At 44.6% G+C, this 23389-nt stretch overlaps 1 pseudogene; it reads left to right on the top strand.

Annotated features, from left to right (window-relative positions):
* The window catches only part of LOC140901071 (adhesion G protein-coupled receptor E3-like), a 37791-nt pseudogene extending 27055 nt beyond the window's left edge, over window positions 1-10736 (top strand).
* The last annotated feature ends 12653 nt before the right edge of the window (window positions 10737-23389 follow it).

Here is a 23389-nt window from a genome sequence, read left to right as displayed (position 1 = left end):
CAGCCACAGGAGGGGTCCTGGACTGAGCAACGTAGGAAATCAACTTCACAACCACAAACGGCTGAAGATGCACATTTGGGCCGATGTGGGTTTCCCAGGGTTAAAAAATGCCCTTGGCCCACATGTGGAATACAGACAGCTGTGAATATGAGCTGGCTCAGAGGGTGAGGAAAGTGCGTGTGTTTCAGTGTGTGGGTTTCCTCGGTTTACTCCTCGCCCTGAGTCCTTGCCAGAAAACAAATTAACATGGTCACCGAGTATCTGGTGTCTGTGTGTGAAACACCACTGCCCCCTATTGGATGGGGTCAGGACTGCCTCAACTATTCTAGTCCTTTATTTGTGCTCTAGTAGCCAACGAGAGCCAACCGAAATCAGAGCTCCATTGTGCTGGGCACTGTGCATCGAGCAAGAGACAATCGTTACCCTGAAGAGCTTATGGTCTAAGCAGATGAGAGAATGGGTGGGGGGGGACAAAATTCCATTATCCCCATTTTACAGGTGGGGATCTGAGGCACAGGGAGATGAATTGACTTACCCAAGGTCACACGTGAAGTCGGTGGCAGGATTGGGAACTGAACTCAGAGCAGCCTGTCTCACTATGTGTCATAAGCCCTATACTGTTAACCACTAATGGAGATTCTCTTTTAGTTCATGAGGTAGGAGCCAGTGCTCTTGGACCAGGAGGATCCGAGTTCTACCCCTCGCGCTGTGATGAAGTTGAATGGCCACGGTATGCAGCGTGTAGTCCTAGATGGCTTAGGGGTTTTGTTAAATATTTCACAGGCCTTGTATGCCATTTTCTCCCCAGCTTGGAAGGGACACATCAAATAACTAACGCTTCCCCTATCTTGGAGAGCTAGATGTTCAGGGTCCCTGAGCTCTCTGTCTCCTCCAGGCGGCGTGTGCTGTCATTGCTGGCTTCCTACACTACCTCTTCCTGGCCTGTTTCACCTGGATGTTCCTGGAGGGGCTGCACCTCTTCCTCACCGTCCTGAACCTGCAGGTCGTGAATTACACCAGCGCCAGCCGCTTCAAGAAGAGATTCACGTACCCGTTCGGCTACAGAGTCCCAGCCCTGGTGGTGGCTATTTCTGCAGCGGTGAATCCTGGAGGCTACGGAATTTCCAAATAGTACGTGCAGAGCTCATCCCAGAGGGAGAACAGATATCTCATTACCCACTCAACTCATAGGCTGAATTTCAGAGAGACAATATATTCTACGATCCCTGTTCCTTCACATGTTTCACACAACGCACAGTCAACCTGTGGAACTCCTTGCCAGAGGATGTTGTGAAGGCCAAGACTATAACAGGGTTCAAAAAAGAACTAGATAAATTCATGGAGGATAGGTCCATTGATGGCTATTAGCCAGGATGAGCAGGGATGGTGTCCCTAGCCTTTGTTTGCCAGAAGCTGGGAATGGGCCATAGAGGATGGATCATGTGGTGATTTCCTTTTCTCTTCATTCCCTCTGGGGCACCTGGCACTGGCCACTGTCAGAAGACCGGATACTGGGCTAAATGGACCTTTGGTCTGACCCAGTATGGCCATTGTTATGCTCTTATGAGACTAGTTTCTTGAAGCTACATCCATGAGACTGTCATAAAGGGAAGCAGGCAGCATTCACCCTGCATCTCACCCCAAGTGCCCAAGAAAAGAGCCTCCAGACTTGCAGGGGGAGACAAAACTTATTTGCATACATATTATTCGCTTACTTTGCTTTCACCTGCCTAGCTACCAGTCTGCAGGCCCTAGGGTTGTTGAGAAAGCGCAATTATCCCCAATAAAAATAATTATCCCAATAAAAATACCCACTCGCAACCCAAACTGAGGCTCAGAAGGGAAGTGACACATCCAAGACCCATCAGTGGCAGAGTGAGGGATAGAACTTGGGCCCTTGACTCCCGATCTGCTGCTCTACCCCAAGGACTGTCCTTCCTCTTCGAGGGGGAGATGGAGGGTCAGTGAGGCCCTGGATACCTCATATTTCATTCTTCCTCTCCCAGGCCCCAGTTCAGGAATGCACTCAAGTACAGTAACTCCTCACTTAAGATCATCCCGGTTAACATTGTTTCGTTGCTGATCAATTAGGGCACATGCTCGTTTAAAGTTGTGCAATGCTCCCTTATAATGTCGTTTGGCAGCCGCCTGCTTTGTCCACAGCTTGCAGGAAGAGCAGCCTGTTGCAGTGAGCTGGTGGGGGCTTGGAACCAGGGTGGGCCAGCAGCCCCCCTCCCCATCAGCTCCCCTAAATTCCCTGTGCGACAGCCGTCTAGCAGGCTATCCATTGCTGACAGTTCAGCTGTCCCTCCCCCCACTGCCATGTGCTGCTCCTGCCCTCTGCCTTGGAGCTGCCCCCGGGAGCCTCCTGCTTGCTGGGCGGGGGCTGGGGGGCGCTAATGTCAGGGTATCCCCCTCCCCCACCCGCTCCTGCACCCCGCTTACCCCATCTCCATGGAAGGGACGGACAGGACAGGCTCAGAACGGAGGGAGCTTCCTGGGAGCCGCAGCTGTTGTCTCAACTTGGTGAACTACTTCAAAAGCCAGGTTTCAGAGTAGCAGCCGAGTCAGTCTGTATCCGCAAAAAAACCAGGAGGACTTGTGGCACCTTAGAGACTAACCAATTTATTAGAGCATGAGCTTTCGTGAGCTACAGCTCAGGAGAACATGAGACAATGGGTGTTTCGTTACAGTGTGTATGGCGAGTGATCAATTAAGGTGAGCTATTACCAGGAGGGGAGAGAAAAAACAACACACCTTTTGTAGTGATAATCAAGATGGGCCATTTCCAGCAGTTGACAAGAACGTGTGAGGAACAGTAGAGGGGGGGAAAATAAAATAAAACTATTTTTCCCATGTTTATTTTTCCCCCTACTGTTCCTCACACGTTCTTATCAACTGCTGGAAATGGCCCATCTTGATTATTACTACGAAAGGTGTGTTGTTTTTTCTCTCTCCTGCTGGTAATAGCTCACCTTAACTGATCAAATAAATTGGTTAGTCTCTAAGGTGCCACAAGTCCTCCTTTTCTTTTTGCGAATACCGACGAACACAGCTGCTCCTCTGAAACCTCTTGTTACAGTGTGTATGGTAACACACATTGTCTCATGTTCTCTGGGTATATAAAATCTCCCCACTGTATTTTCCCCTGCATGCATCCGATGAAGTGGGCGGTAGCCCACGAAAGCTTATGCTCAGATAAATTGGTTAGTCTCTAAGGAGCCACAGGTACTCCTGTTCTTTTTAAAAAGTCAGTGTACTTAGAGTGGGGTCAGCCTACTTAAAGGGCCAATGCACATCTCTCTGTCACACACACACGGTGTGCGTCTCTGTTTCTCTCTGCCATGCTGTCTCCCCTCCTTTCATTCGTGCTGCCTTGTAGAGTGTGAGGCTACATTAACAAAAATGGGTGAACCCTTAAGGGCTCAGCCAAAAGCTAGTTCATCATTTAGCAGGAAGGCTTTCCCTGGGAAATATCCCACCCTCTGACTTCACCACCTCAACCAAGTTTCACAATCATCATCGCTGTGTATAGTATGAAATTGTTTGTTGAAAGCTTATACTGTGTGTGTATATAATATATTATAAAATATAGTCATGTCTGGTGAGAAAAACGTTAAGCAAGGAGTTAGTGTATGTACTTAAGTGCTCTTCTGAATGAGGACCTTGTTCCCACCCCACCCAGATATTAAATCTGACAACCAAAAGGAGAGAATTCACTTCATTTTAATGCCAGGGATAATTTGCTACTCTTTTTACTTCTTGCCTTTTAGCTGCTGGCTCACAATAAAGGGAGGCTTTATCTGGAGTTTCCTTGGACCTGTCTGCCTTATTATTGTGGTGGGTATATTCCTTTTCTTCTCCTCTCTTCAGTGGATAATGGGAAAGGATGAATTATGCTGCAGGGAAAGGACTTTGATAGTGAGATGAGTCAGACATTGGGATGTTTGCTTAAGGAATGAGTTGTGGCCGAGATACCATGGATTTATTCTCTGGAAAGTGACAAGGTAACAATGTCACCTTCTTTATTTGTATTACAGTAAATTCATAAATAATTAATAAATCGCACATGATTTGTTTCCAATGGAGTGGAACGAATTTATAACAAATGCTGGGATTTGTCAGAGTTCAGCAACTCCTTCGCTCCAAAGTTATCCGGAAGAGAAGTCGGAAATATCTGGGCTAGGTGTTAAGAATGAAACCAGAGCTTCGGCTATGGCAGGTGTGAAACTGGGCAGCTGGAGGAACATGGAAAAGAGGCCAGCTGAAAGAATCCTTCCATGATCCAACAAAGAGAGGGAAAGTTTATGGAACATAAGACAGAGGACAGACAGAGCAGCTCAGGATAGAGAAGGATGGTGGAGCCTTATCTGTACCCTAAGAGATGTCTGGCGGTACAGGAAGGATTCAGCTGACAATAGCAGCTAGAGGCTCCCATCGGGGGTCAAAGTACCATTGTGCTAGGCACTGTGAACACATGAAGAATTTAAGCAAGATTCAAAAAGAGATTGGGCATTTATATGGGTAGCAAGAATAATATCCAGAGCTGTTCTAATCAGGGCTAAGAAAAGTTCTGGAAGGGATATTAAACCCCAGGTTTCAGGATTTAAATCAAGCTCCAGCTACCAAAGACCAATAGGAGAACTAATCTGCGGGGCAGATTATCCATGCCTCTGAAGCAGTTGGTACTGGCCACTGTCAGAGGCAGAATACTGGACTAGAGGGACCTGGGGTCTGATCCACTCGAGTTGTTTCCACAGATGAATTTAGCATTTTTTATCAAAACCCTCTGGATCCTGAGAGACACAATCTCCTCCCTCAATACAGATGTCTCCACCCTCAAAAACACAAGGTAGGAAAGCACTAAACCAGCCTGAGAGGTCCCGTTAGCCTTCTGCAGTGGGGGTTGTTACAGGCACTCTTGGCTCAATTAAACTGAGGAAATACCAGGGTGATACAGCCTTGGTATCAGAAAGTCATGGAGAACAGAACACTGAATACCTGGTCCTGCAAGCTGCTGAGAACCTTCAGGGCCTATTGACTTAGGTCAGAGACGAGGGTACACAGCACCTTTTAGGAGGTGCTGAGCACCTCATGGGACTGGGCCCCAATTTTGTATCCTGGCTTTTATGTAGCACTTTTCACCCACAGATCTCACAGTGCTTCACGATCTTTAATGCATTGATCCTCCAACACCCCTGTGAGGCAGGACAGGGCTCTTATCCCCATTATACAGATGGGGAACTGAGGCACATAAAGGCTAAGTGACTTGGTCAAGGTCACACACACAATCTGTGGCAGAGCATAGAATTGGACCTGGGTCTCCCAAGTGCTAGATTAGGACCCTAACCACTACACCATCCTTCCTCTAAAATCAAGGGAATTTTCAATGTAATTAACAAATTGGGGAATCCTTGTTCTGCATAACTGAAATATGGATAATCAAGACTGCCTTGTACAGAGTTTTCTGTTAGATCCTCCTGCATCTTCTCTTTTGGCTAGTGTAAGAACTCTTAGTCCTTTCAGTCAACCAGAGCGTTATAGATATCAATAATGGACAAGAGGTGTTAGATCATGCAGTTCCATTTTCCTCATTCAGTGCAGGATTCTCTCCTCCAGGAAGGACACTTTTTCTAGTGTTTTTGTTCAGCCTAGTTTGATGCCTTTTGCTATGCAAAACTGAGACAGCATGAGGAAAACTGCACAGTGATTTCTTGGTATCTAATTGCTAAATCCGTGTTTTCTGGAAGAGCTGGACAGGTGGCCATGGTAGCTGGGATTTACTACTGACAATGGTGAGAAGAGACCTAATTTGAGGATTTATAGGCTCAAAGTGCTGGGGACAAATTTTGCCTTCATTAACATCCATGTAATTCCATTGATTTCAGCAAGGCTGCATGGTGGAAGAGAAGGGAAAAATTGGCCCTAATTTTTAAATGGAAGGGTGGGCTTGCAGTAACGGCATGGGAGCAGAAATCAGATTTGGTGTCTATTCCTAGATTTGCCATTATTATTTCTATCACAATAGTGTCCAGAGGGCCCAACCAGAATGTGTGCTGGGAGCTGTGCAAACACAGAGTGACAGACACTTCCGGCCCCAGGGAGTTGACAATCGAAACGACCAATAATGACAACGTCTTGCCTGGCTTATTGATTAGGTTATTGATTTGGTTTGCCGAAGTAACACTTGTAATTTGGTAGGTTTTTGTTTTAAGATTCGGCTTGGTATTATTAGAGTTACTGCTAATAAAGGGTGGGGGGCAGGGTGGGCACAGCCATAAAACCAGTTCCACTTAGCGAAGACCTTCTGTAACTGTCAAAGTTTTATTATCACAATGACTAGTTTAAGTAAAACCATTTAAACAAGTGAGATAGTATAACAGTGTGAGAGGGACAAGCCCCATTACCTGTATATACTATATTTTGGGGGAGAGCTTTAAGGGGGATTGAGACAGATTTTGGTTTGTCTTTGGCATGCTGATGACTAATTTTAATGGCTGTTCCTCAGACTAGACTTTTTTCGGCCTTGGTATTTTTTATGCATATCTATGCATAGCTTTTTTTAAACCATATTTTAAGGGTTTTACCTTTACCTTGTTGGGGTGTTCTTATTCTACAGGTTAGTATATTAACTTGGTTAAGCTCATTAAAATATGTTAATTGGATTACTGCGGTTACCTGCGGTTAGGCATTTGCTGAAGTCCTCCTTTAAAAATACTTGAAACTGGTAGTAACTGTCTTTTTGCAGTTCCCCATCAGCAGTTTGCAACACGAGATTATTACAAAACAATAAACAAAAAGCCTTTTGCCGTTTTGTGACTTATGATTACTTTTAGTTTACTGACTTATACTAACGTATTGAGCAACTACTTCTACCTAGGCTGTAAGGCCTTGCACTTACACTAACTGCTTAAGCTATTTTTATAGGTGTCGGTCTACAGGTATTTTGCGTTTTTTTGCTACTCATTCCTTAGCCCTTTACCCTTTATTCTGACTATGTAACCATTATTAGTGGATTATGTATTCCCTGCCGGTGCTACAAAAGGATGTGAGGGGAAACGGAGGGAAATTGACGTGGTCAGCATTACACCACAGGTCAGTGACAGAGCTAAGATCAGGACACAGGTTTAAGTCAGATGGTATAATGCTGGGTCCTATACAGATATCTATACATGAATTAATCTTAGGTAAAATCTGTAACTCTGCAGAAACCAATGAAGTTTCACAGAGGCTGAATCTGCCTGGTACGGCTATGCATAGGCCACTTTTGCTGTCAGCTGACTTTAGTATCTGGTTCCGTCTGTCTGCATTGTACTCTCACAGCAATGGGCACACAACAAACCCTTAAATTAATTGAGCTACCTATTCCATATCATGAGTGCTGTGTAAGGACTAATGAACCAAATCTTTAATGGCAAGCCGTTCTCCTTGCAGGGTTTTATTATAGGGGTTTCCAAATCAATCAGAAAGGGAGAGAAAGGATGGTTCAGTGGTTAGTGTGCTAGTCTGGGATGTGGGAGATCTGGCTTCAACTTCCTGATCTGACACCGCCTTCCTTTGCGATGTTGGGCAAGTTGCTTAATCTCTCTGTGCCTTGGTTCTCCATCTGGAAAATGGGGATAAGCGCACTGTCCTACCTCTGAAGGTAAATATCTTCAAGACTGTAAGATGCTCTGATACTTCACCTGAAGTATCAGGAATAAAAAGGGGGGAGAAATACCTACCTGGAATTAGAGAACAAGTAAAACCTTCACTGGCCCAGCTCATTGAAATGACAGCTGTCCCAGATGTGTGGTACTGGTGGCCAGAGCCTGCTTGCAGCAAAATCAGGAAATGAACAAGATGTGCAGAAGGGGCGGCAAACTAGGGCCTGATCCAGACTCACTGAAGTCAATGGCAGTCTCTCTCTTGGCTTCGGAGCAGGCCCATGGAGAGTAAAGGGGATGGTAGAAGCCATTCTAACCTGGTTGGCCTAGGGCCTAATTGCAGAATCATTATAGAGAAGCATTACTCACCAGTGGTCCCTAGGGGAATTTTGCATAGTTGCTACTTGGAGGGCATTAGCCATTTCAAACCATCCTGCCCACTGACTTGGTCTCTCTGCACAGGGTTGTAATGGGATCTCTCCATTTGCTTTCATCCAGGCTACTGCCCTTTAAAGCCATCGCCCAAGTCTTCATTCTGGGCTGCACGTGGATTTTCAGTCTCCTTCAAGTCGGCCCAGCCGCCACTGTCATGGCTTATTTATTCACCATCGTCAACAGCCTGCAGGGAGCCTTCATCTTCCTGGTGCACTGTCTCCTCAATAAGCAGGGAAAGCCCTTTTACCTGTTCAGCTCCACTAATGTCCAGCCAGCCGAGCTTCTTTGTTCACATTTGTCTTGGTTTCACTCTTTCCAGGTCTTGCGTGCCTGTTGCTCCTTTCCCTATTTTGAGATTCAGCCTTTCTCCTCCAATCTCTTTTTTTTTTCTCCTGCAGTTTGCATTGTGCTGTTTTCATAGATTCACAGGGGTTTTGTTTTTGTTTGTTTGTTTTTTTAAGTCCAGGAGGGACCATGTCTATATCACACCACCAGCCTCTGGTGGGTGGGATCGAACCTAGGACCTCAGGAGCTAAATGCATGAGCCTCTACTGCGTGGGCCAAAAGCCACATGCCTCTTAGCTAAGGCTGCAGCAGACTCATTAATCTCATGAATCTGTGCCACTAGAGGGGGACAGGGTGCCACACCAAGCAGGCATGGGTTACGTCTACACTAGAGACCTTACAGGGGCACAGCTGTGCCTATGGAGCTCCGCCACTGCAAGACCTCTCGTGTAGCCGCTCTGTGCCGACGGGGGAGAGCTCTCCCGCCGACATAGCACTGTGCCCGCTGCCACTTACACCAGGGAAATTATGTCACTGAGGCGTGTGTTTTTTTTTCACACCCCTGAGTGACATACGTTTTGCTGACATAAGCGGTAGTGTAGACATGGCCTGTGTAACAAAGGTCATAGAATTTCCCCAGGTAATTCCCCATAGAATTTCCCCAGGTAATTTCCCCAGGTAATTCCCCATAGAATTTCCCCAGGTAATTTCTGCACCAAGCCCATTCACATGTAGTTTGGTGGGAGCTGCATCAACTTGCATTTCCTAGGCTAAATTTCTATCCACGAGTACTCCTTTTCTTTTTACCCAGACTTTGCAACCTGATGAAGTCAGTGATGTTGCCTGGGTGCGGCTGAAGTCCAAATCTGTCTCATTGCAACTAGGGGACTGAGGACCGCTCCTCCCCCTTCCCTTTACGTGTGGGAATTCACAGCGGGGAAGATGGTCATAAGAATTCCAGTTCTTTGCTCTGTTCAGATTTAGGACCGAGTGGTGTAAAACTGTCCGAGCTTCTCATGGGGCGTTGGTTACGTGCGCCAATGAGCATGTTCCTTATTTTTCTAGGTGAGAGAGGAGTACAAGAGATGGATCAGAAGGATTGAGACATGCAGAACCAAGTCTCAGACTTCCGGGCTATCTATGTCAGCTGACCCCGTCACCACGAGAACTGTAAGTGATGCTGATCTCTTTTCCAATACCGGCCTGGGGGACACATCCATCAAACAGGGTCTAGTTTTAGCAGCCTCACTGCTGTGTAGCTATCTACCGTATCAAATGGCCAAAATTGTTATAGGCCAACCCAACAATATCTACTTACTCTATATCTATCTCCATCTACTCTAGCAATAATAAACAGATGACTGCTGTATCTTCTGTATCTATTGGCTGTATATGAGAGAGGGTTGGCAGGACTGAGGGATCAAAGCTGGTTCTGTGGAAAAACTGGGTTATTTTTAATTTTCCTTCTGTCTGGTTATCTTTAGGCTGCTGGGTTTATACTACTGGATTGTATATAGTGATTGTTTAAGGCACCTTGAGAATAGAATGGGTGCCCTTTTATTTTGTATTCATTAGAATAGTTATAACAATAATTCCTAGATCTCTTATTGCACTTTTTATCTGTAGATCTCAAAGCTGGTCAGTGTAATTATTCCCATTTTACATAAGGGAAACTGAGGCACAGAGGGGGCACGACTTGTTGGAGGGTTTCCCCTCTCTGCGACTGGTTTGGTGGGTATTATCCCAGCCCAGTGCCCTATTCAGTAGGCAACACTGACTCCCCTTAAATATCTAGATGTATCTATTAATACATATCTTTCTACTTTTTCCAATGATGCTTTTCTAGTGGGCCTATCATTATGGTATGTAGCTTGCTTTGACTGGCACCTTGTTGTAGTCCAGCTGAGAACAGCTTTGGGAGTATTCGCTACTGGGTATTTGTCACATCCAGGCCTCGGGGAATCCTATGTGCCCATGGTTCCTGTTCTGACCAGCAGAGAAATCATTTTGAATAGCACCTTCCCTCCACATTTCCTTCTCTGGGTTCTCTTGTGAGATCTGTGGATCTCTCAGCGTGCCGTGGGCAGACACCAGCTTTTGAAACATCGTGACCTAAATTACTGGATCAGGATTGTTTTCTGAGTAAGACTGGGGCTGAAGCTTCATTAGTGCAGATGGACTGGCCCCAGTGAGGAGACTGCACTGCAAGGAATTTCTCCTGGTTCCTTCACCCCTAGAGGGAAAGAATCCAGGAACTTTGTCTACTGCCTTCCAGAGAGAGTCCCCCTTTTCAACATTAAACACTCAGGTGGGCTTGACCATGTCATCACATCTTTGCTTTCTTTCCAGGAAGGGGAAAAGTCTTCCTGAAAAAGTGAAGTCTACTACTGCATGTGGGGGAAAACAAAGCCCTGCTCCATTCCCAGCACCAGAAATCCCCTTTTTTTACCTAGAAGAGGAAGCTACTTATCTCCAAAATCCTCTGATAGCTGCTACTGTATGGCTTATCCTTGTATGGGGAAGGGGAAGGCTGTGTTTCACGTGTTTAGCTATTTTAGTACCTTTGACTTCACCCAAGTGGTTGCCATCTTCACCCTGAAGTCTTGAGTGAAGACCTGACTCTGCTCCAGTTGAAGTCAACTGGAGTTTTCCCATTGATTTCAGTGGGAGCGGGACTGGGAGCAGAGAGCCAAAGACTTGGCAAATCTGTCCAGTTAATAAAAGGTGGAAAAAATGATTTAATTTTCCTGACCTTCCCCCAAACCCTAAGGCTTGGCATTTCCCAGCCTGAGAGAACTTGGGCCAGCTTCTCATCTCAGTTTCGACAGATACAAATCCAGAATTACTGAAGTCAGTGGAGTTACTCCAGATTCACACCAAGATAGCTGCAAGCAGAATGTGGCCTCTTGTGCTTCTTTCTTTCTATTGTGCTTGACGTTGAATTGAAAACTCTGAGGTTGGCGTACCTGTATCCGTTCAGCATTAATAGCCAGGCAAGACCCTCAACCAATACTGACTGCTTAGCATCTGCGTAGGATTTAGCCAGTGTTTGAAATGAGGCCATGTCTTTCCTCAAATTACTGCCAGCTGGATGGACATTGTGTAGATGAACTCTGTGAGGATGCAAAATACAGAAACAAGCCTGCGTTAGTCAAAATCCATCTCCATTTAAGTGTAAAAGCTCACCCATGCTCCCTAGATATGACAGCTCCTTATAAACATCCAAAATTCTTATTAGAGCCGAGTGGAGAATGTACAGCTAGTAATTTGCTCTTCAAATTTTGCCTCTGTTTGTGAAAAATTATAGTTTTTATTATTTGTTAAGCTTTGGAAAAGCACAAGAGGGGTCAGAGGTGAAATGAGGTGTTTGCTGTGGGAATATTGAGGAGTTGTGACTTGCACTCCATAATGCTTTATAGAAATATGCTTATGAGTGTAAATATGACATAACTGGAATATGTTTTATGCTAGTGTCATAAATATAAAGGGAAGGGTAACCACCTTTCTGTATACAGTGCTATAAAATCCCTCCTGGCCAGAGGCAAAACCCTTTCACCTATAAAGGGTTACGAAGCTAGGGTGACCTCGCTGGCACCTGACAAAAATGACCAATGAGGGGACAAGATACTTTCAAAGTTGGAGTTGGGGGGGGGGGGGAGACAAAGGGTTTGGGCTGTCTGTGTGATGCTTTTGCCGGGAACAGTTCAGGAATGTAAGCCTTACAACGCCTATAAAGTTAGTAAGTAATCCTAGCTAGAAAATGCATTAGATTTTCTTTTGTTTAATGGCTGGTAAAATAAGCTGTGCTGGAGGGAATGTATAGTCCTGTTTTTGTGTCTTTTTGTAACTTAAGGTTTTGCCTAGAGGGATCTCTGTTTTTGAATCTGATTACTCTGTAAAGTATTTACCATCCTGATTTTACAGAGGTGACCCTTTTACCTTTTCTTTAATTAAAATTTTTCTTTTAAGAACCTGATTGATTTTTCATTGTTCTTAAGATCCAAGTATTTGGGTCTGTGTTCACCTGTACCAATTGGTGAGGATTATTATCAAGCCTTCTCCAGGAAAGGGTGTGTAGGGTTTGGGGGGGATATTTTGGGGGAAGGAGTCTCCAATTGGTCTCTTTCCCTGTTCTTTGTTTAAAACGCTTGGTGGTGGCAGCATACTGGTCAAGGACAAGGCAAAGTTTGTACCTTGGGGAAGTTTTTAACCTAAGCTGGTAAGAATAAGCTTAGGGGGTCTTTCATGCAGGTCCCCACATCTGTACTCTAGAGTTCAGAGTGGGGAAGGAACCTTGACAGCTAGATATGCCATGTAACATATCTTTGCAAAGGTTATGATCTACTGAATATAGTCATCCTATTTGTATGCATGTATCATTTTTATATCTGAAATTATGAATGCTGGCTCTATGCTTGTATTTAAAGTGTAGGACGCTCATAAGGCAGATTTGGTCACCATAGTGTGAAGGGGTTATTCAACTAATTGGGAGTACTTAACTAGGAATGGACTTTGGGAGATGCCAATCCACATCTGAGCTTTCCTGGGAACATTCAAACTAACATGTAAACAATGGCGTTGGCCTGCAAAAAGCTGAATCATTCATAGACCTGTGACTTGCTCAGGTGGCTACAGACTCCATCTTGTTGCTGTGATTTTTGCACAGAAGAACTGTAGGTAGGGCAAACTGGATAGCTCACGGAGTTGTTAACGGAACATAATGTCTTTCATCTCTAGATACCTTATTCTAGTTAGACTCAGACATGTAGTGACTGAAAAATATTACCATTTCATGGTTTTTGGTGGTCTAAGTGAAACAAGGACTCCTCCTTGTTGTCAGGCAGAGAGACCAAGAACTGAATGAGCCAGGGAAACTGCACTCACCTCTCTAACCTCTACAGGGGGTTCCATCCAGGTCAAAGGAAAGGCATAGTGGCGGCAGAGTGGGGAGTGGGGGCTGAGTTGAGCAAAGATGTCCTGGCAGTGTAACTATTCTGTAGATAGAGAACTCCAGACTCCTCTGTCTCATACATTTCAGCAGAACAGAATTCACAAAAACAAACTAAGACAAACTAAAATAAAATTATGTGACTAATGAAATGAATAGATAGAAGAATCTCAGCCTAATCCAGGAGTATGATGATTTCTGCCTTGTCTTTCTTTAAACTTTCTAGAGTTTTCAGGGGAGTGTCCGCAAAGCTGGGGAATACTTCTCCACAAGGTACAGCTCTCTGGCAACACCCTACACTGTGGCTATAACGTCCTATGTTTTAGCCCTGTTGGGCAAACTGGATGATGAGAAGGTGCTCGTGACAGCTTTGAAAGATAAAGTTTTGTGGCTAATTCAGTAACCGAAAGATGTGGCCATGGTGGAAGGGAATTCAAAAGTGAGCAACGAAAATGATAAAGGGAGACAGAGACAACAATGTGGGATACAGCATAATGGCCCAGTCCTTCAAATACTTACCGTCAAGGATAGTGCTTACTCTCAGTAGTCCCATTGAAGTCAGTATTACTCTATTAGTATCATTTATGCCTGGAAATACTCCCAAATGATAGCTACATTAAGATGGAGTTAAAGGTTGAGAATACATATCAGTACAATACATTACAGAAAAGTTGTAAACATTCCAAAATTAAGCAGGACAGTCAGATTTAAGGTTAAACTTAAAAAAAAAAATCCAATTGCATTGAGGTATGGAAATGCACTCTTCAAGCACACAAGAAAACTTTATCTCTGCCCTTGTAATGATGCCTTAAGGAGAAAAATTCTCTTTAAAAATCAGTTTAAAAAACTTTAAGACAATATAGTTTTCAGAGTAACAGCCGTGTTAGTCTGTATTCGCAAAAAGAAAAGGAGTACTTGTGGCACCTTAGAGACTAACCAATTTATTTGAGCATGAGCTTTCGTGAGCTACAGCTCACTTCATCGGATGCATACCGTGGAAACTGCAGCAGACTTTATATATATACACAGAGAATATGAAACAATACCTCCTCCCACCCCACTGTCCTGCTGGTAATAGCTTATCAAAAGTGATCATCAGGTGGGCCATTTCCAGCACAAATCCAGGTTTTCTCACCCTCCACCCCCCCACACAAATTCACTCTCCTGCTGGTAATAGCTCATCCAAACTGACCACTCTCCAAGTTTAAATCCAAGTTAAACCAGAACATCGGGGGGGGGGGGGAGGAAAAAACAAGAGGAAACAGGCTACCTTGCATAATGACTTAGCCACTCCCAGTCTCTATTTAAGCCTAAATTAATAGTATCCAATTTGCAAATGAATTCCAATTCAGCAGTTTCTCGCTGGAGTCTGAATTTGAAGTTTTTTTGTTTTAAGATAGCGACCTTCATGTCTGTGATTGCGTGACCAGAGAGATTGAAGTGTTCTCCGACTGGTTTATGAATGTTATAATTCTTGACATCTGATTTGTGTCCATTTATTCTTTTACGTAGAGACTGTCCAGTTTGACCAATGTACATGGCAGAGGGGCATTGCTGGCACATGATGGCATATATCACATTGGTGGATGTGCAGGTGAACGAGCCTCTGATAGTGTGGCTGATGTTCTGGTTTAACTTGGATTTAAACTTGGAGAGTGGTCAGTTTGGATGAGCTATTACCAGCAGGAGAGTGAGTTTGTGTGTGTATGGGGGTGGGGGGGATGTGAGAAAACCTGGATTTGTGCTGGAAATGGCCCAACCTGATGATCACTTTAGATAAGCTATTACCAGCAGGACAGTGGGGTGGGAGGAGGTATTGTTTCATATTCTCTGTGTATATATAAAGTCTGCTGCAGTTTTCACGGTATGCATCCGATGAAGTGAGCTGTAGCTCACGAAAGCTCATGCTCAAATAAATTGGTTAGTCTCTAAGGTGCCACAAGTCCTCCTTTTCTTTAGACAATATAGTGTTTGTGGTTCCAGGTTTTTAATCATCATCAAGCTGTTATTATATGACACCATTACAGGTAACTTTAATTCTGAATTTCCTGAGTATCTGATGGCTGGTTTTGGGGCTGGTGGCCACTTCCAGGAGCCATGTGAAGCCAGAGCAGGTAGGGAACCTTTCTTAGCCTGCCAGTGCTGACCGCAGCTGCCAGGGTCCATTTTTGGCCAGGCGTTCTGGTCGAAAACTGGCAACCCTACTTACTGGTAAACAACCATCATCATGAAGTGAGCTGTAGCTCACGAAAGCTTATGCTCAAATAATGGTTAGTCTCTAAGGTGCCACAAGTCCTCCTTTTCCTTTTGCAAATACCGACTAACACGGCTGTTACTCTGAAACCATCCCACAGTAACAACTTGCCATCATCAGCCTGAGCTAGGATTTTACCAATGATCTCCCCATGAATTCCTTGTGTGAACAAACCCGACATTTTCAGACTAATTCCAAGGTTTCCACATCATAAGACACTCCCCACCCAGTGAGTTGGCAATAATCAGCCCCCTTGTTGGCAGGTTCAGCAAAGGCCAAGAGTTGAGAGGCCCATACAAACTGAGCTGTCGTCTTACTCCTAGATAGAGTCCTTCTAGAAGAGGATCGAGGGGCCTGGACAGTGAGGCAATAGCGTGTGTATACGAGGACCTTGCCATGCTGCTGTCTGTGCTTTATATGTCCTTGGGGATACACCTAAAAGGTGCTGTGTACCCTCATCTCTGACCTAAGTCAATAGGCACTGAAGGTTCTCGGCAGCTTGCAAGCTGGATCCAGAGGGTTGTGATAAAACTCCACTGCAATCTTAAATTATGGCATTCCTATCAGTCTAATTAAGGTTTCAGAGTAACAGCCGTGTTAGTCTGTATTCGCAAAAAGAAAAGGAGTACTTGGGGCACCTTAGAGACTAACCTAACCAATTTATTTGAGCATAAGCTTTCGTGAGCTACAGCTCACTTCTGTAGCTCACGAAAGCTTATGTTCAAATTGGTTAGTCTCTAAGGTGCCACAAGTACTCCTTTTCTTTTAGTCTAATTAAGATTCATGTTTGAGGCTGAATCAGGTGCAGAAATCTCACGAGATTTTGGGCCCAAATTGGAGGAATGGTATACATCTCTTTTGATCAGCTGTTCGCATCAGCTCTCATGTGTCTCTGAAAAAGCTCTGCAAGATCGGTCTCTCCCAAGTTTTGATCTAGCTCAGAAACAAAACAGTTTGAACCTGGGGTTTCAAATCCAGCTTCCCACACAGAAAAATTCCAAGGGGATCAGATTTAAGTTACTGGTTTTGGTCCATGAAGACTTATCCAGTGATCGGTTTTGAACAGAGTGGAAGGCTGCTAGCCTCAAAATGAGCATTGCATGCTAAGACCTGTAGTCTTTGTGGGCCACTTATATCATTTATGCTATTAAATGCAGGAGCACCACTTGGTGTCTCAAGCATTCATTCTTTATATGGCTTTAACAGCACAATACATATGCTAAGAAACTTACACAAAGGCTTTGTTTAAGTTTGTTAGCATATGTATTGTGCTAGTAAGTTGGTCAGGAATCCTCAAGAGGGGAGGCTGGGGGGAAGTGTTTAAACAGTGGTTTTGATTCTGTTTCTCCCTATTGGTCTGAATTATCCATGACATTCATACTGCATCACATCAAGTCCAAATCATTAGAGGAATGCCTCTGCTTGCACTGGCCAGAGGATGTTTGGATTCTGATGTCAGCCCAGTTCTGCAGCCTGATAGGAATCAGGTGTTGTCCCCAGTGTACACAGAATTCATCTTTGCAGCCAAGTAAGTCTAACATGCATTTTGTTAACTGGAACTGGAGCAGCAAAACAAAGAAAACAAATGTCTCATTTTCCAGCTTTGTGGGTGAGAGAACTTAAGTGAAGATTATAATGCCAGACACTGACAGCCTTAAACTAGCTGCCTCAGGAATCTGTCAAGAACTTTGATGAAAATATGTTCCTCATCTTAGCAATGGAGCTAAGCCTTATCACACATCTGCCCACCTTTATTTGAATGAAGCTCCTTCTGATCTGACAGTTCAGACATTGTCAGTTTCATCCAGAACAATTTACAAACTTGGAACCAAATCCTGTAAATCCTTGATCATTTGATCAATCCCACTGAAGGCAATGGGATTATCTGCACGACTATGGACCACTTTTGTGGTAAGAGTCTCGGGAGTCTGTTCTGTTCCTAGAAAGGAAGTTGAATCTCCCATTGAAATGCAATGTTTGCGTACAATACCATAATGCAGTTTAGGATACAGTTCTACTTAAAATTTGTCTTTTAATAAGTCCTACATATGCTGAAATGGCTCCTCATTCAACTCCCATATTCCATATAAACAGATTGAAATACTACATATTTCGGGGGAAAGTGAGTAGTTAAGCATGTTGATGTTTGTATATACAAACATCCATTTCATCACTGGACTGGAAAATATAGTTGAACTTAATTTTCTATGGAATTTGAAGAAAGTTTAACAGCCCCAATTGTTTTCTGTGTTGCTCAGTGTGTACCTGAAAAAATGACATGCCTTCTCAGAGAAAAGAATCAGTCCACACTTACTGAAAAAAAAAATTCCTTCCAACTGGTGTTCAGAAGAATGCTACAAGACACATACGTAACCCCACGAGTAGAGGGCGGAAGGGATACCCCTTCTCCCACATATGACCAGCAATAAATAAATACTAAAATCTCAAAGAGGCAAAGGTTAACAGATTTGCAAACCTAAAAACCTGTGTTATGCTTTAAACCATCTCAGCACATACCGGGTTTACGAACACTAAAAAGTTAACCGCAAAGGAACACTGAAGCCCGTTACCCTGCATGTGTGCCAGCATATATCCTCACTTAACTAAAGGCTCAGTCACATCTGAACAGCTAAAAATTAACCTTGCCCTTTAGGCTAAACAGAGTCATGTCACTGGGTCCGGCTTCGTTGTTACATAACAGATAACAAAACTCCAGTGGGGCATGGTGCTGGCACATAGGGTCTCAGGTACTCAGGTACATGGTGTGATTTTTCAGACTCTCTTTTGGGCATAGTCATGTACGTGAAATAGCTGGTACTTATGATTATGCTATTTCTATGCATGTATCATCTTGGTATCTGAAGTTATGAATATTAGCGATGTTTAGCCAGCACATGAAGGGACAAGTCAAGTTGAATGGCCTATTAAGGAACACTTAGCTCACAATGGACCCTGGAAAATGTCTGTCTACACTTAATGGACTTTTTGTGAAAGTTCTCACTAGAATACGCATGGGGTTGATGGACATGACTTGCCCAGTGATGCCAAACATGAGAACAGATTTCCCTGTACTTGCAGAAGGCGGGGCCCCGGGCTGGAGTTGGGAGGAGTCACGTGGAGGGTCACGTGGGGAGGTCACTTGCCCCCCCCTTGTGTCCCTCCCATGAGTGCAGTACCCGCAAGAAATGATTTCTACTTGCACCAGGGCATGTGGGGAGCCCCGGAGAAGCAGCACCAGCCCTGCCAACGGGCAACAGTACCAACCTGAGCTCCTCCATTATTGCCCCCCGCCCTTCCCGGCTTAGCATTCTGCTGCCTCTGAGGCACCAGCACGGGGCCAAAAATTTACCAAACGTGTTGGGAACACAGGAGTGTGTGTGGGGAGGGGAGGGGGGGTGTGCTTTGTCTCTGCTGGCCATTGTGACGCCCCTAGTTAAATGAGTTAGGTGGAACTCCTAACACCCCGCCAATGCCCCTTTTTGGTGTCACAGTCAGATCAAGAACCAATGTGAAACTCCTAATCCAAGTGTGGCGGGGTAGATTCCCACCCAGGGCAGGAAAAGGGTTAAAGAGCTACTCGGCACAGTCGTCCCCAACCCAGCACACCGGTGAGGGCTTATCAACCCCAGGAGGATCCCTTTTCAGTGCAGGGTAATAGTATGAAGGGACCAGGACTGGAAGAAGGGTTTGACCAGGGAAACGGCTTGAGAGCCTAAGCTGCCCATGCCCTCTCCTCTCAGAAAGGAGAAGGGCTGGTACTTCTCTCTCCTTATTTAAAAAAAAACAACTCTTTGGCTTCTTGAGGGCTTCAGACTCTGCTTTTTGTTGGCTGCAGAAGCATACTGACTTTTTGGCTTGGACTCCTTTGATGCACACCTCTGGAAAGGGGCAGAAGCCCTTAACAGCACAGCCAGAGGGCTGTGCCCTGGGCTCTCCCCAGGAGCAGTGCCCATCCTCTCCTCAAAGAGGTGCTAGAAGGATACAAGACCGGCTCCAGGCACCAGTGAAAGAAGCAGGTGCCTGGGGCGGCCAATATAAAGGGGAGGCAGTCCGTCCGTCATCGGGGCGGCATGTCCAGGTCTTCGGCGGCAATTCGGCGGCGGGCCCTGAGGTCCCTCTCTTCCTCTTCAGCGGTATTCCGGTGGCAGCTCAACTAGGCTTGGTTTTTTGTTTTTTTTCCTTCACCGCTTGGGGTGGCAAAAAAGCTGGAGCCGGCCCTGGAAGTATAACCTATTACACGGAGACATGGAGGATTCTCTTAACACATGTAAGCAATGGAATCAACGCCCTTTATCCCTTTGACTCCCAGTGAGTTGATCACACACTGAACTCTCTGCAGAAAAGTTCTGCAAACTTTTAACTCATGTATTTTTTTTTTTTAGTGTATAAAATCAGGCTCTTAAAAACTGAAGAATCGAGCAGTTATGAGAACTACATGATGGAAATTTTGGAAGTCATTAAAGCCGGTAAGAACTTCTTTGGGTTGAAAAAAATCAAATTGATTCCAAAATTATAAAATCTTCTGTTTCAATGACCATTGGTATAAAGGCCAGTGTAAGAGATATTAGCTTAAGGGTCCAGGTGATAAGATAAAGATCATCCAGTCTCTTGCTTCAGGGCATTACTGCTCACCATAACAAATCAGGAAGGAAACTGCCCCCCATTCAGCACTGCACAATTGGCCAGTTGAATTATGGGAAGTTTCCACTTTCCTCTGAATTATCCACAGGTTTGGAAGGATTAAATTTTTATCAGTAAATGTCACACTGATTTCACCATACACACACAAACCAATGGACAAATATTTCTGTCAGCAATAATCAAAATTTAGAGATAGGCAAAGTAAGAAAAATGTTGCATGAAAACTTAGTTTGATTTAAGGATATCTACTTCATAAATTATAAAGTGTGATGCTGACAATTTGATTTTTAACTGTTATAATGCTTTAACTTTTTTTGAATCTCAACATCTACTGTAATTAAAAAATTATTGTCTGATACCTCCCACATGGCCAAGTGAGCACAAAAGCCAGGAATCAGATTTCAAGAACCTGTGCATAGAATATGTGGAGTTCTCCCAAGTCATGATGATATCTGAATGCCCACAGTCAACATAGAAATGGTCATTGCAGTGACTTGAATGGGATGGTTTGGGCTGAGCTGGAGCATAATGCTCAGGCCAAGACACAATCACTGCGACAGTCATGATACTGCAATAGCCCCTGCCCTGCTTGGGGCTTCTCTCTTTGCTTTCTTATTGTTTTTCTAGATGTATTCAGTGACCAAAAAACCCTACATTAACTCTGCGTTAATGTAGCTAGGTGGTACGTCGTCCCCTTGCAGAACGCTGAGTTGAGCAAAACTCAAACATCTGAAAACCAGGAAATGCAGAGTTAAGGTTGCCTGTGCAACCTTAACGCTGCCCTTTTTCAGCAATGCCCCAATACACCCTGTTAACACACATACCTTTACTGTGCCAACCCCATGGAGTGGGTGGGTGAGATTCTGTGGCCTGCGTTGTGCAGGAGGTCAGACTAGACGATCCTAATGGTCCCTTCTGACCTTAAAGTCTATGATTCTATGTACAAGCCCTTCATCGCCTTTTGCAGCCCATTCACTCCCACCCACAGAATTCCATTGAACACTGTTAAAGGACACAAACAAAGCGACAGAAATGGTTGCCCGCATCTCTTCCCTCTGTTTTCCAGGAGCTGGCAGTGACCAACGGGAATAATTTGGCCAGAGTCCAGGTGCGGTCAGTGTGTTAGGTGTACCTGCAGTAAATGGTGGAGGCAGTAGTTGGGCCTGCTGAGTAAAGGTAGGTCTGTGATATGCGGACATGTGGATTACTTTGAGGTGTGTGACAGAACTGTGATTACGATCTGAAGAGATCTATGTTTTGCATCCTCCAAAGTGTGGGAGCAAAGGGAAATGCCGCAGGTGTACTTTCAGGGTCTGGTATGGGGGACACGTTGGGGTGCAAGGTGGTCGGGGTGCCCTGGCAGAGCTGTGCGGTACAAGCATGTTGGCTTGTGTGTAGGGGGTTGAGGTGCTCTGGCAGAGCTGGGGCTGGTGGTCGGGGTGCCGGTGGGTTGGAATGGTTTGGCAGAGGTGGGGGGTCCCATGCCTCCCTCACCTGAGCCCCCAAACTCTTTCACCACACTTACCATCCCATCCGTTATTTATCCAATTCCCCAGAATTTTCCTTGCTCCAGCCCCAAACCCCTCTAGCCCTATTCCTTCCCCTCCTTAATACCCCTCCCATCTCAAGAAGCATTCATATTCTGACTTTTCCCCCCTCCAAATAGTCTGATTACATTTCCACCAAAATAAATCTGGCACCTATGACTCACACCTCCAGCCACTCAGTTCCAAACTCCTTTTGTCTTAGGTTGGGGGGTTGTGATTAACTTATCCTTAGCTAAGGAAATTGCAGGGTGAGTTCACAGCCATCAAGGGGTCTGAGGGCAAGTCTACACTACAAAGTCCACTTCAGTTACACCTACAGCCACCACAGTCATTACATCGGTTTTGCATGTCCACACTAATTCCTTCTGTCAGCAGTGAATGTTCTTACCAGGAGTGCTGGCATCGATTTAACTGTCTGTGTGGGGCATTGTAGGGCACTGCCAGCCACGAGCCCCGGGCTCAGCCGGAACAGTCTGACGTAAGCAATGCAGTGTCTATATCAACCTAAGCACTATGCCTGTTGTGGAGATGGAGTTATTAAGTCGGTGTAGTGGGCGACTTAAATCGGCAGGAGCAACATTGTAGTGTAGACACTTACAGAGTTAAGTCACTATAAACTGCCTTACATTGACCTAACTCTGTAGTGTAGACCAGGCCTGAGATTCATTCAGTCATTAGTACCTCGCAGATTAACAGCAGAAGGCAAAAGAAGGAAACCGTTTTTTGGAGGGGACCAGTAACTTGGGAACTCGGCCAAATGACCCCAGATTTGGATCCCTAACTCTACCCTATGCCACCGTGAGGCACACCAGATTTCAAAGCAATCCGATTAACTGTGCAGATTTTAGAGCTCTTACGAGTTGAGGATTAAAGCATATAAAAACTGGCATGGAACCCAGCTAGCTGGTTTTTTGTATTGGTGCACGTGCAGTGTAAAAATGTACATTTTCTTAAATTCTGTTATCAGTTTGGGTCCCTCAAAGATTTAGTGAGTGCCACGCACTACCTTGGGTAAAACTCAACAGATTGAGACCATTTTTACCTGCATCCCATCAATAGTTTGATCTTTAGCTCTCTGCAAAAAAAAAAAAAAAAAACCACCTAGAAACCTTTTTTAAAAAATAGCTGTTTTTTCCAGGCTTATATCTCTGGAATCCCTAGCTCAAATGACTCCAAATTTGCTTCACTAATCCTACCCTGCATCCCCCTGAGGCACACCAAATTTAAAGAAATCCAACAAACATGTCAATTTTAGAGCACTTAGAAAAGTCAATCTTTAAACAGACAGTTTGTCACAACAGAGGATTTTCTCATTCAGTACAAAAAAAAAATTCTGGCAATGTGCACTGCACTTCTTAAAAGGACACAAGTTTAATTGATTATAATCCAAACTAGTCAACAGACTTATTTGTAAACCCTCAGAAAATTCATTCTGTGATCAGTTATAATTGCTGCACGTTTGAGGAAAATATGCTATATTCTTTCTATGTAGCAATAAAGCAGAATCCCTGTTTTAAAGGGCAATACTCAACTTGACCGTAGCTACAGAATCACCTAATTATTATTCCACAAATGAATGAAAGGACATGGCTTAAGGCAGGGAGAGATACAATTTGCATGGAGTGATAGAAAG

This window comes from Lepidochelys kempii, chromosome 20, assembly GCF_965140265.1.
Source record: "Lepidochelys kempii isolate rLepKem1 chromosome 20, rLepKem1.hap2, whole genome shotgun sequence".
Taxonomy (NCBI): domain Eukaryota; kingdom Metazoa; phylum Chordata; order Testudines; family Cheloniidae; genus Lepidochelys; species Lepidochelys kempii.
This window is presented reverse-complemented; position numbering and strand designations above follow the sequence as displayed.